Below are 10,062 nucleotides of genomic sequence, written 5' to 3' on the forward strand. Positions count from 1 at the left end.
GATTGCACCTTGTTTCAGTGAAATGGACACCTGGTTGCGGATGATACCGTGACCTTTAAAGACTCTAATGGTTGTAAATATGTTAATGTATTGTTACCTGTTGTATTTTTGCAAAATATGTTCAGTCCCGGAGTACTGAAATTTACTAGGGTGGAATGTGGCACCCCAGAGGGTCTGGTTGCCACAGTGGTAGTAATACCATGTCTGGAAGCAAAACAGGAGTTTCCTGGTCAGGGAACACACTACATGCAACACCTCCTGCTCCAGACCAGAAAAGGGGAGGATCCTGACCTATATAACTGGATCTGGAGGCGGGGTTAGTCAGTCTAGTGAGAGTCTAGTTCAGTGTCAGGAGTCAGTTAGGACTAAGGAGCAAGGAGCTGAGGACTGGAGCTGTGCAGAGCTCGTCCTGGCCAGTGGATACAGAAGACCTGACACCGGAGTCCGAGGCTGTGAAGATTGTATATCCAGCAGCAGAAACCGCAAGGCAGGAGATTGCAGGTCTCCTGGCTGACAGAAGCCCGGAGGCTCAGCCACACGAAAGGACCAGTACCACCACAGAGGAGCGAGGAATACACAGGATCAAAGTCGACAGCCATACGGGTGAGCAGCAGGTTACACTCAGGGACGTGGGCTACAACACGACTATAAGCGGGATAGCCAAAAGAGTACAGTCGGAACGGCAGGCCTACAACTCCACCTGGCCAGGGGATTCTAGGATTGCTCCCAGACTGACCAGGTCCTCATCCCTAGCAAGTACTCCCGTTGGGGCCTATATAATTACCACCAGTAAAGACCCTAGGACTGCACTGCAAAGACTCCGTGTTACTATTACTGATCCAGGCACTATCACCACCATCATCCATACACGCTGCCCTGAAGCTACACTCTTCCTGTGAGGAGTTACACTACCTTGCTGCGCATACCACTAGCTTCAACGGACTGCCCTGCAGCGGCGGTTTCCAATAACCGCAATCCACAGGTGGCACAGTCAGACTATCAATAACTGAGACACATAGATTACCCTGGTTTGACCGCCCTGGGTCACGGACCGGGTCGCTGCCACAGTGACTACAACCCCCAGCATCTACAGGCCCGGCTCCGGGTCTCCCCACGGCCCAGGGGGCGCGTCATTTATGTCACTTAATTGTGTGCCAGGCAGTGGAGCTGCTGAGGCCAAGCAGACATGCTGCACAGACCGGAGCAGTGGGGGAACGGGGAGAGGTGAGTATTGTATTTATTTTTTTACATCATTGAGAACATGGTGGTCACAAGGCTGGAGGGCTATGGTGGGTGCATTATAGTATATGTACTCTATGGGGCAGCATTATACTCTATGGGGGCTGCATTGTACTGTATTGAGGACTATGGGGAGTGCATTGTACTATATGAGGGCTGCATTATACAGTATTGAGAACTATGGAGAGTACATTATACTGTATGGAGGATTATGGGGCACATTATACTATATGGAGGACTATGGGGCATATTGTACTTAAGGAGCACAATGCTGCCTATTCATGGAGTGATTGGATTGTTTATGCCAAAACAAAGCTCATTGTTCTCAGCAGCACATCGCTTGGTGTAATCTGCAGATATACTGCTAATAAAATGATACTGTAAGGGGACAGATTGATCTACTAGTGACTGTTCTGTCCCCATCATTCTTCCTCAGCCGGTGTAAAGAACCCGGGAAACAAGCGTCGAATGACTTCAATATTGTCGATCGCGCTCGTTTAATGGCCTGAACTCAGCGCATGTAAATACAACCAAAATATTTCTGTGTGATGGTGCAATTTGTGAGCATTTGGGGCCCCACTATCTCTAAAACAGGCCCTGAGTACAACCAAAGCTAGTCCATACATAGCCCATTCAAAAAGTGTGAAAATATATGTATATGTGGCACCCCAGGGGGTCTGGTTGCCACAGTGGTAGAAATACCATATCTGAGAGCGAGCATGGGTTTTCCTGGTCAGGAGCACATTTGCATGCAACGCTTCCTGCCCCAGTCCAGGGAGGGGAGGAACCTGCCATTTATAAACTGGATCTGGGGCGGGGTTAGTTAGTTAGTTCCAGAGAGAGGGACAGAGCAGCAAGGAGCCCTGTAGGAGACAGGAGCTGAGAGCCAGGGACTGGAGCAGCAGAGCTCGTCCTGGCAAAAGACGCAGAGAACTGGACACCGGAGTCCGAGGCTGTGAGGATATTCACATCCAGCAGCAGAAACCACCTGGCAGGGGATTTCAGGTCCTCTGGCCGTAGAAAGCCCGGAGGCTCAGTCACACGCAAGAGACCGGCACCGCCATCGAGGAGCGGAAGGAACCAAAGGCCCCAAGTCACCAGCCATACGGGTGAGCACCACACGGTACACTCAGGGACGTGGGCTACTACACGACTACAGCAAGGTAGCCAGGAAGAGTGCAGTCAGATGGGAAGGCCTACACCTCCACCTGGCCAGGGGGATTCTTGTTCGCTCACAGACTGACCAGGCCTCTAATGTTAGCCAGTACTCCCAGCAGGGTCTCCTTCATCACCAACAGTAAAGACCCTGAACTGCACTGCACGGACTTTGAGTCATTTCTGCTGCGCATATGCACCACAATCCTCACCATCTACACACGCTGCCCTGAGGCTATACTCCTCCCGTGGGGAGTTATACTACCCCCTGCTGCGCACACAACATAAGCCTCAGCGGTCTGCCCCGCAGCGGCGGTTCTCAGTGACCGCAATCCACGGGTGGCATAGTCGGACATTTCAGCATTAAAAACCTAGTAAACAGATCCGCCACTGGTTTGACCACCCTGAGCCACGGGACCGGGTCGCCGCCGCGGAGACTACAACCCCTGACATCACACAGAGACTCGGCTCCGGGTATTCCCACACATACGGCCCAGGGGGCGCATCAACTTTGGCGTAGTCGGCAGGATCTCGTGCCCGCAACCACCGGGTACTGCATGCCTGAAGAAAGACTGTGATACTTACCGTGGTGAAGTTTCCCGCCATCCGCAGATGTTTTTCCGCCATCCGCAGCCATTTTCCCGCTATTGGGCGCCATTTTTGGGACACCGCGCGGGAAGAAGAGGGGCGTGGACGCCAAAAGCGCGCAAGAGCTGAAGCCCCGCCTTACGTACTGACACTGCGCAAGGTCCTGGAAGGAGCCCAGCGGACGCAGACGTCACCAGCGTGCGACGCAAGGTCCTCGACCCCGACGATCGCCTGCGGAGCCGCGGCCTACGAGAAGAAGCAATGGAAGGTAGGCCACGGTTAATTAGGGGGGAGGAAGACACCAGGAATGGAGGGAGCTCCTACCGCCAGCGCGGCTGCTGCCGCAGTGATGCCGTTCACAATGCCATATGTCCCTGGAGCGGCATGGTTACCCCAGTACTCAGGGGAGTCGCATACCCTGAGCAACTTTAAAGAAAGACTGTATAGCCTATTCAAAGTATACCCCCTGTCCAAGGAACATAAAGTGAGCATCCTGATAGGTCAGTTAATTGGAGCAGCCAAAAGAGAAGTGAAGTCCTGGTCAGCCAGGGAAAAGGGGACTGTAAAGGAAATACTGGCACTTTTGATACCCGCACCTCAGCAGAGATCAAGCTAAAATTTTATGAATGCAAACAGCGGGCACAAGACAGTATACGGTACTATGCTTTGAATTTGCAGGAGGCCCTGAGAGCCATTAAGTAGGCAGACCCTGACAGCGTGCGGAATGAGGATAAGCTGTTGACTGAACAGTTCATTGAGGGTCTACTGTCCAGCGCCCACCGAACCCAGTTGCGTGTAATGTCCTTGTAGAACCTTGATTTGGACTTTGCGCAGTTTAATGACAGGGCCATCCGGGTGCTCCGAGAACCGGCACCAGGTGGCGCTGTAACCCACAGGCGCCCTGCTATCACCTATCACCAGGAGGCGGCACCCTTGCCTGCAGAGCCTGTGGGAGCTGATGCACAGGCTTTGGACAAAGCCCCGGCTGTAGACCTGCACCATCAGGTCCAAGATCTGACCAAAAGCGTTGCCGCGCTAGCAAGAACTGTGCAGTCTTTACAGGTGTCTTCCCCAGGAAAGATCCAGCTGGCTTCCAGTCCGGAGGACGTCCCTTGGAGCCAACGGGGGAGGATCCCATCGTTCAGAGGAAGGCCCAGCGACCGCTATGACCAGGACGGACAACCCATCTGCCGCCGCTGCAACCAACCAGGACATATGGCAAGGTACTGTCATTTAAATGGGCCCGACCTGGGGCAGAGGACCGACCCCCAGGCATAAGATCATCAGGCCCATCGAGCTGGCATGATAAGTACGTAGGGGGACGACCGGTCTTGCCTGTGGTGCTGGATGGCATTCCTATGAGTGCACTACTGAACACCGGGTCACAGGTAACCACCATCCCCTATGTGCTCTTTAAGCGGTACTGGAATGACTCAGATATTACCCGCTACCCAGATGACGATTTGAGCATCATCGCAAGCCATGGTCAGCCCGTGCCGCAGGTGGGATTCAAGGAGGTGACCATAAAGATTGGTAAAGTTGAACTGCCAGCGCAAGGACTGATTATTGTGGACATTGACCGTCGTGAAAGCCACCCTAAGATAACCTTGGGTACTAATGTTATTGAAAATTGTCTTGCAGAGATAATTGTCATATTACAGCAGGTTGCGGTGAACGTCAGCTCCAGCCAGTAGCATGTCCCACAAAAAGAGATCAGAGCCCTGATGAAAAGGCAGCAGGTAGAACTGTCTGGTGGTGAGATTGGTAGTGTAAGGATGAGTGACCCGTTCCCTATCGCCATGCCCCCAAAGAGTGAGATGATGATCTGGTGCCGGACTGCAATCGGGTTAAGAGGAAGGGACTACCAAGCCATGGTAGAACCCGTCTACTCAGACAGTAGGCCCACCATTTTGACGGCACGGGGGGTGGTCGATGTATGCCATGGGAGGGTACCCGTCCGCATCCTAAACATTGGGGAAAGAGAAGTATACTTGCCCCGGTATGCCACTCTAGCCAAATTGTTCACCGTTAACCAAAACTCCATAAAGGCCGTGGAACCCTTGCCTCCATCTCAACAAGAGGAGGGTAACAGCTCCAAGAAACGAATGGAGGACTGGTGTCAGAAGCTGCATGTGGGCACAGACTCCACTCCCTCACACCAAAAACAGGGAGTCTACCTGGTGGTGCAGGAGTACGAAAGAGTCTTTAGCAAACACCCGCTAGACTTTGGGCAAGTAAAGGGGGTAGAACACCACATCCCCACAGGAGACCATCCACCCATAAAGGAAAGATACCGACCTGTACCCCCTGCACACTATCAAAATACCAAGGGGATGTTGCGAGACATGAAGGAGGCTGGGGTAATCAGGGACAGCTGTAGCCCCTGGGCAGCTCCACTAGTTCTTGTGAAAAAGAAAGATGGCACCATGAGAATGTGTGTAGATTACAGAAAGGTCAACCGTATCACACACAAAGATGCGTACCCGTTACCTAGGATAGAGGAATCTTTAGCTGCATTAAAGTCTGCTAACTTCTTCTCCACTTTGGATCTTACTAGCGGGTACTGGCAGGTTCCTGTAGCAGAGGCAGACAAGGAGAAGACCGCGTTCACCACCCCGATGGTTCTCAGCGAATTCAACTGTATGCCATTCGGGCTCTGCAACGCACCAGGAACCTTCCAGCGGTTGATGGAGTGCTGCCTGGGGCACAGGAATTTCGAGACGGTCCTGCTATACCTGGACGATGTCATCGTGTATTCCAAAACATATGAGGACCATCTGAAACACCTGGCAGAGGTGTTTGACGCCCTGGCAGGCTACGGCCTAAAGGTGAAACCCTCCAAGTGTCATCTACTGAAACCAAAAGTACAGTACCTGGGACACATGGTGAGTGCTGATGGAGTAGCTCCAGACCCTGATAAAATTACAGTGATTAAGGACTGGCCAAGACCCTCCAGCATAAAGGAAGTGCGGCAGTTCCTCGGGTTGGTAGGCTACTACCGAAGATTCATCCCCGGGTTCACCAAAATGGCAGCCCCTATGCAAAACCTCCTGTTGGGTCAGTCAAAGACCAAGAATCAGAAGCCACCCTTCAAATGGGACAAGCTGGAGGATGAGTCTTTCCGCCAGCTGAAGATGGCCCTCACGGGGGATGAGGTCCTGGCTTACCCAGATTACGGCCAGCCTTTCATCCACCACACGGACGCGAGCAACATCGGGCTAGGGGCGGTGCTGTCCCAGATTCAACAGGGCAGAGAACGGGTAATCGCTTATGCCATCAGGAAGCTCCGGGCTACAGAGAGAAACCCCGAAAATTATAGCTCCTTCAAGCTAGAGTTCCTGGCAGTGGTGTGGGCAGTTACAGAACGCTTTAAACATTACCTTGTCTCTTCCAAGTTCACCGTGTACACGGACAACAACCCGTTGACACACCTGGACACTGCGAAACTTGGTGCCCTGGAGCAGAGATGGATGGCCCGCCTATCCAACTATGAATTTACAATCAAATACCAGGCGGGACGCACAAATGCCAACGCAGACGCCCTGTCCAGGATGCCGAACTTGCTGGACGGAGGGGAAGATCCAGAAGAACTGGAAGAGATTGAACTCCCTGCGTTCCACCGTCATGAGATTACCCAGTGTTCCCACTGTGTAAGGGACAAGCTCTCTGCCACGTTCAATCCCTTACCCCACTACAGCTGGGCGGAGACGCAAGACAGTGACCCAGCCGTCCGCCTGGTAAAAGAGATGCTGACACAGGATGATGCCCGCCTTGACCCAGACGCTCCGGAAGAGACCAAACAGCTGTGGAAGGAGAAGAGTAAACTGCTTCTCTACAAGGGGAAGCTGTGCCGGAGAATTGTTAACTCCCGGACACATGAGCTGACCTGGCAGGTAGTGGTCCCGAGATGAGACGCGGCTATGGTCCTGGAGGCATACCACGGCGGAGCAGGACACTTTGCATGGAAGAAGTTGGAGTTCCTGTTGCGTGAACGGTTCTTCTGGGTAGGCATGAGAGGGGCCATTGAGAGATGGTGCAGAGACTGCGGCCCGTGCAACCTGAGAAGAAAGGACCGTGCCAGCCAGAAGACTGCCCTGCAACCCATCATCACCAAGGAGCCACTAGAACTGGTAGCCTTGGACCATGTGAAGCTGGCTCCAAGTAGGTCCGGGTACGTCTACGCTCTCACCATCGTAGACCACTACTCCCAGTTCCTGGTGGTTGTCCCTGTCAAGGACTTAACAGCTCAGACAGCAGCTAGAGCCTTCCAGCAGCACTTCTGCCATCCAAACGGGTATCCAGAGCAAGTGTTGACTGACCAAGGTCCAGCCTTCGAAGCGGAGGTCTTCCAGGAGTTCTGCAACCTCTATGGCTGCAAGAAGATAAGGACAATGCCCTATCACCCCCAAATCAACGAATTGTGTGAGAAGATGAACCAGGTGGTGATAGACTTGCTGAAAACGTTGCCCCTGGAAGAACGCAGTCTGTGTCCTGAAAAACTGCCTGATCTGGTGGACTTGTATAACCACATCCCAGTAAATTCCACCAACTGCACCCCGGCTTACCTAATGAGAGCAAGACCTGGTAAGCTGCTTATTGACCTGGATATGGGAGTCCTGACACCCAAGGATACCTCGCCAGAGGCAGACTGGGATACAGAACGGCAGCAGCAGTACCGGAAAGTGCAGGAGAGTGTTGAGAGAAGTTTGTCTCAAGCAAGAGAAAGGCAAGAGAGGACTTACAACCAGCATGCTCCCGCTGTTCCCCTGGCACCTGGAGAGCAGGTCTTGAAGAGGAAGAGGCGGCTCCATAAGTTGGATGACCAGTGGGAGAAAGACCCGTACACAGTACTGCCCTCAAGTCATGAAAACCCGAAAGTATGCGTTATCAGTAAGGATGGAGGAGAGACCACAGCCACTGTCTCTAGAGACCACCTGAAGAAGTGTCCCGAGCAGCTGCAAAGCACTGATGAAGACCAAGATAGCCCTCAACCCGCAGAGGAAAGGGAAGAAATGGTCAGTACAGTACTCGGAGAATTTCCCCGGTCCTGGACACAAATTAACAACGCTATTGTGGTACCCGTCCTTACCTTTCTCCAGCCAGCCCCTCAAGGCCCTACAGAAGATCAAGTAGTATTGGAAGACCAACCGGCCCCGGAGGCAGAGGATTCCATACCAGCAGCCCAGGAGAATCAACCCTCTGCTAGTAGTGAGCCTGCCGTGCCCGTGGTAAGCCAAAGAGTACGCAGAAAGCTGCCCAAACGACCCGTAACATCTCCAAACACCTGTAGTGCAGACACTAGCGAGCCCACTACACAAGGGGTGGAAACAGGGGACCCAGAAAGAACACCATCAGATAGTGTGTTACGTAGGTCAACAAGGAGCACTAGAGGTCAGAAGCCCGCTCGCTGGAGAATCTAGGAGAAATGATATATACCTGTATATTGCAAATGTTGTAATGTTTTATGTTTGTTACCTCAATACTGATTATGTTTCTCAAGTTACCCGACAGGGTCTATGGACGGACAGGTTATGGACAATGAATAACCGGAACTGTACCTTGTAAATAGTTGCACCTGTTAAGTGCCCCTTTTGGGCCAGACCACAGAACAAAAACCCGTGGATGTGGCTGAAGACGTGGTCCAACGCCGGATCATCGATGCCCTGTAGCCACCCCAGGGCCTACGTGGAGGGTTGGGACGGGTCCCTCAAAATGCATCTTGGGTGACATGGACACCTGGTTACGGAAGCGCCGTGACCTATCAAGACTGAACTCCTTGTACATATATTGTTGTGTTATTGTTTATACCCTGTTATGTGTGTTTTCAAAAAAAAAAAGTTTTTAGTCCCAGAGTACTAAAGTTTACTAGGGGGGAATGTGGCACCCCAGGGGGTCTGGTTGCCACAGTGGTCGAAATACCATGTCTGAGAGCGAGCATGGGTTTTCCTGGTCAGGAGCACATTTGCATGCAACGCCTCCTGCCCCAGTCCAGGGAGGGGAGGAACCTACCCTTTATAAACTGGATCTGGGGCGAGGTTAGCTAGTTAGTTCCAGAGAGAGGGATAGAGCAGCAAGGAGCCCTGTAGGAGACAGGAGCTGAGAGCCAGGGACTGGAGCAGCAGAGCTCGTCCTGGCAGAAGACGCAGAGAACCGGACACCGGAGTCCGAGGCTGTGAGGATATTCACATCCAGCAGCAGAAACCACCTGGCAGGGGATTTCAGGTCCTCTGGCCGTAGAAAGCCCGGAGGCTCAGTCACACGCAAGGGACCAGGCCTCTAATGTTAGCCAGTACTCCCAGCAGGGTCTCCTTCATCACCAACAGTAAAGACCCTGAACTGCACTGCATGGACTTTGAGTCATTTCTGCTGCGCCTATGCACCACAACCCTCACCATCTACACATGCTGCCCTGAGGCTATACTCCTCCCGTGGGGAGTTATACTACCCCCTGCTGCGCACACAACATAAGCCTCAGCAGTCTGCCCCGCAGCGGCGGTTCTCAGTGACCGCAATCCACGGGTGGCATAGTCGGACATTTCAACATTAAAAACCTAGTAAACAGATCCGCCACTGGTTTGACCACCCTGAGCCACGGGACCGGGTCGCCGCCACGGAGACTACAACCCCTGACATCACACAGAGACCCGGCTCCGGGTATTCCCACACAGAAGGCCCAGGGGGCGCATCATATATAAAGGCATATACGACTAGTAATGCTAACTGTAGAATACCATGCTACAAACATAACAAATGCTAATAAATGTACAGAAAAAGTAATGGATGATACATCAAGCTCATGTGTAGAAATGAAGCCTACCTAGTGATGTCCGGAGCCTCTCCGTAGACTTCAATAGGCAGCTTCTATTGTATTCCTCACTGAGTTATCAGTCTGTCTTGTCTTAAGCTTGATGGATTTTACCTATTCTTCAGAGGACGCTACATTCACAAATCCTTGTCTATTTCTATATCCTTGTAAAACAGAACCTTTTTCTCCCATGTGTCTCCGCATTGTCTCCATTTTATATCTGTGTTGTATAGATATATTTTTTCCTCATACATTTGTAAAAACTGAAGCAGGTA

The sequence above is a fragment of the Phyllobates terribilis genome, unplaced genomic scaffold (assembly GCF_046119375.1).
Source record: "Phyllobates terribilis strain yellow unplaced genomic scaffold, ASM4611937v1 Scaffold_310__1_contigs__length_2243716, whole genome shotgun sequence".
In the NCBI taxonomy this organism is placed as follows: domain Eukaryota; kingdom Metazoa; phylum Chordata; class Amphibia; order Anura; family Dendrobatidae; genus Phyllobates; species Phyllobates terribilis.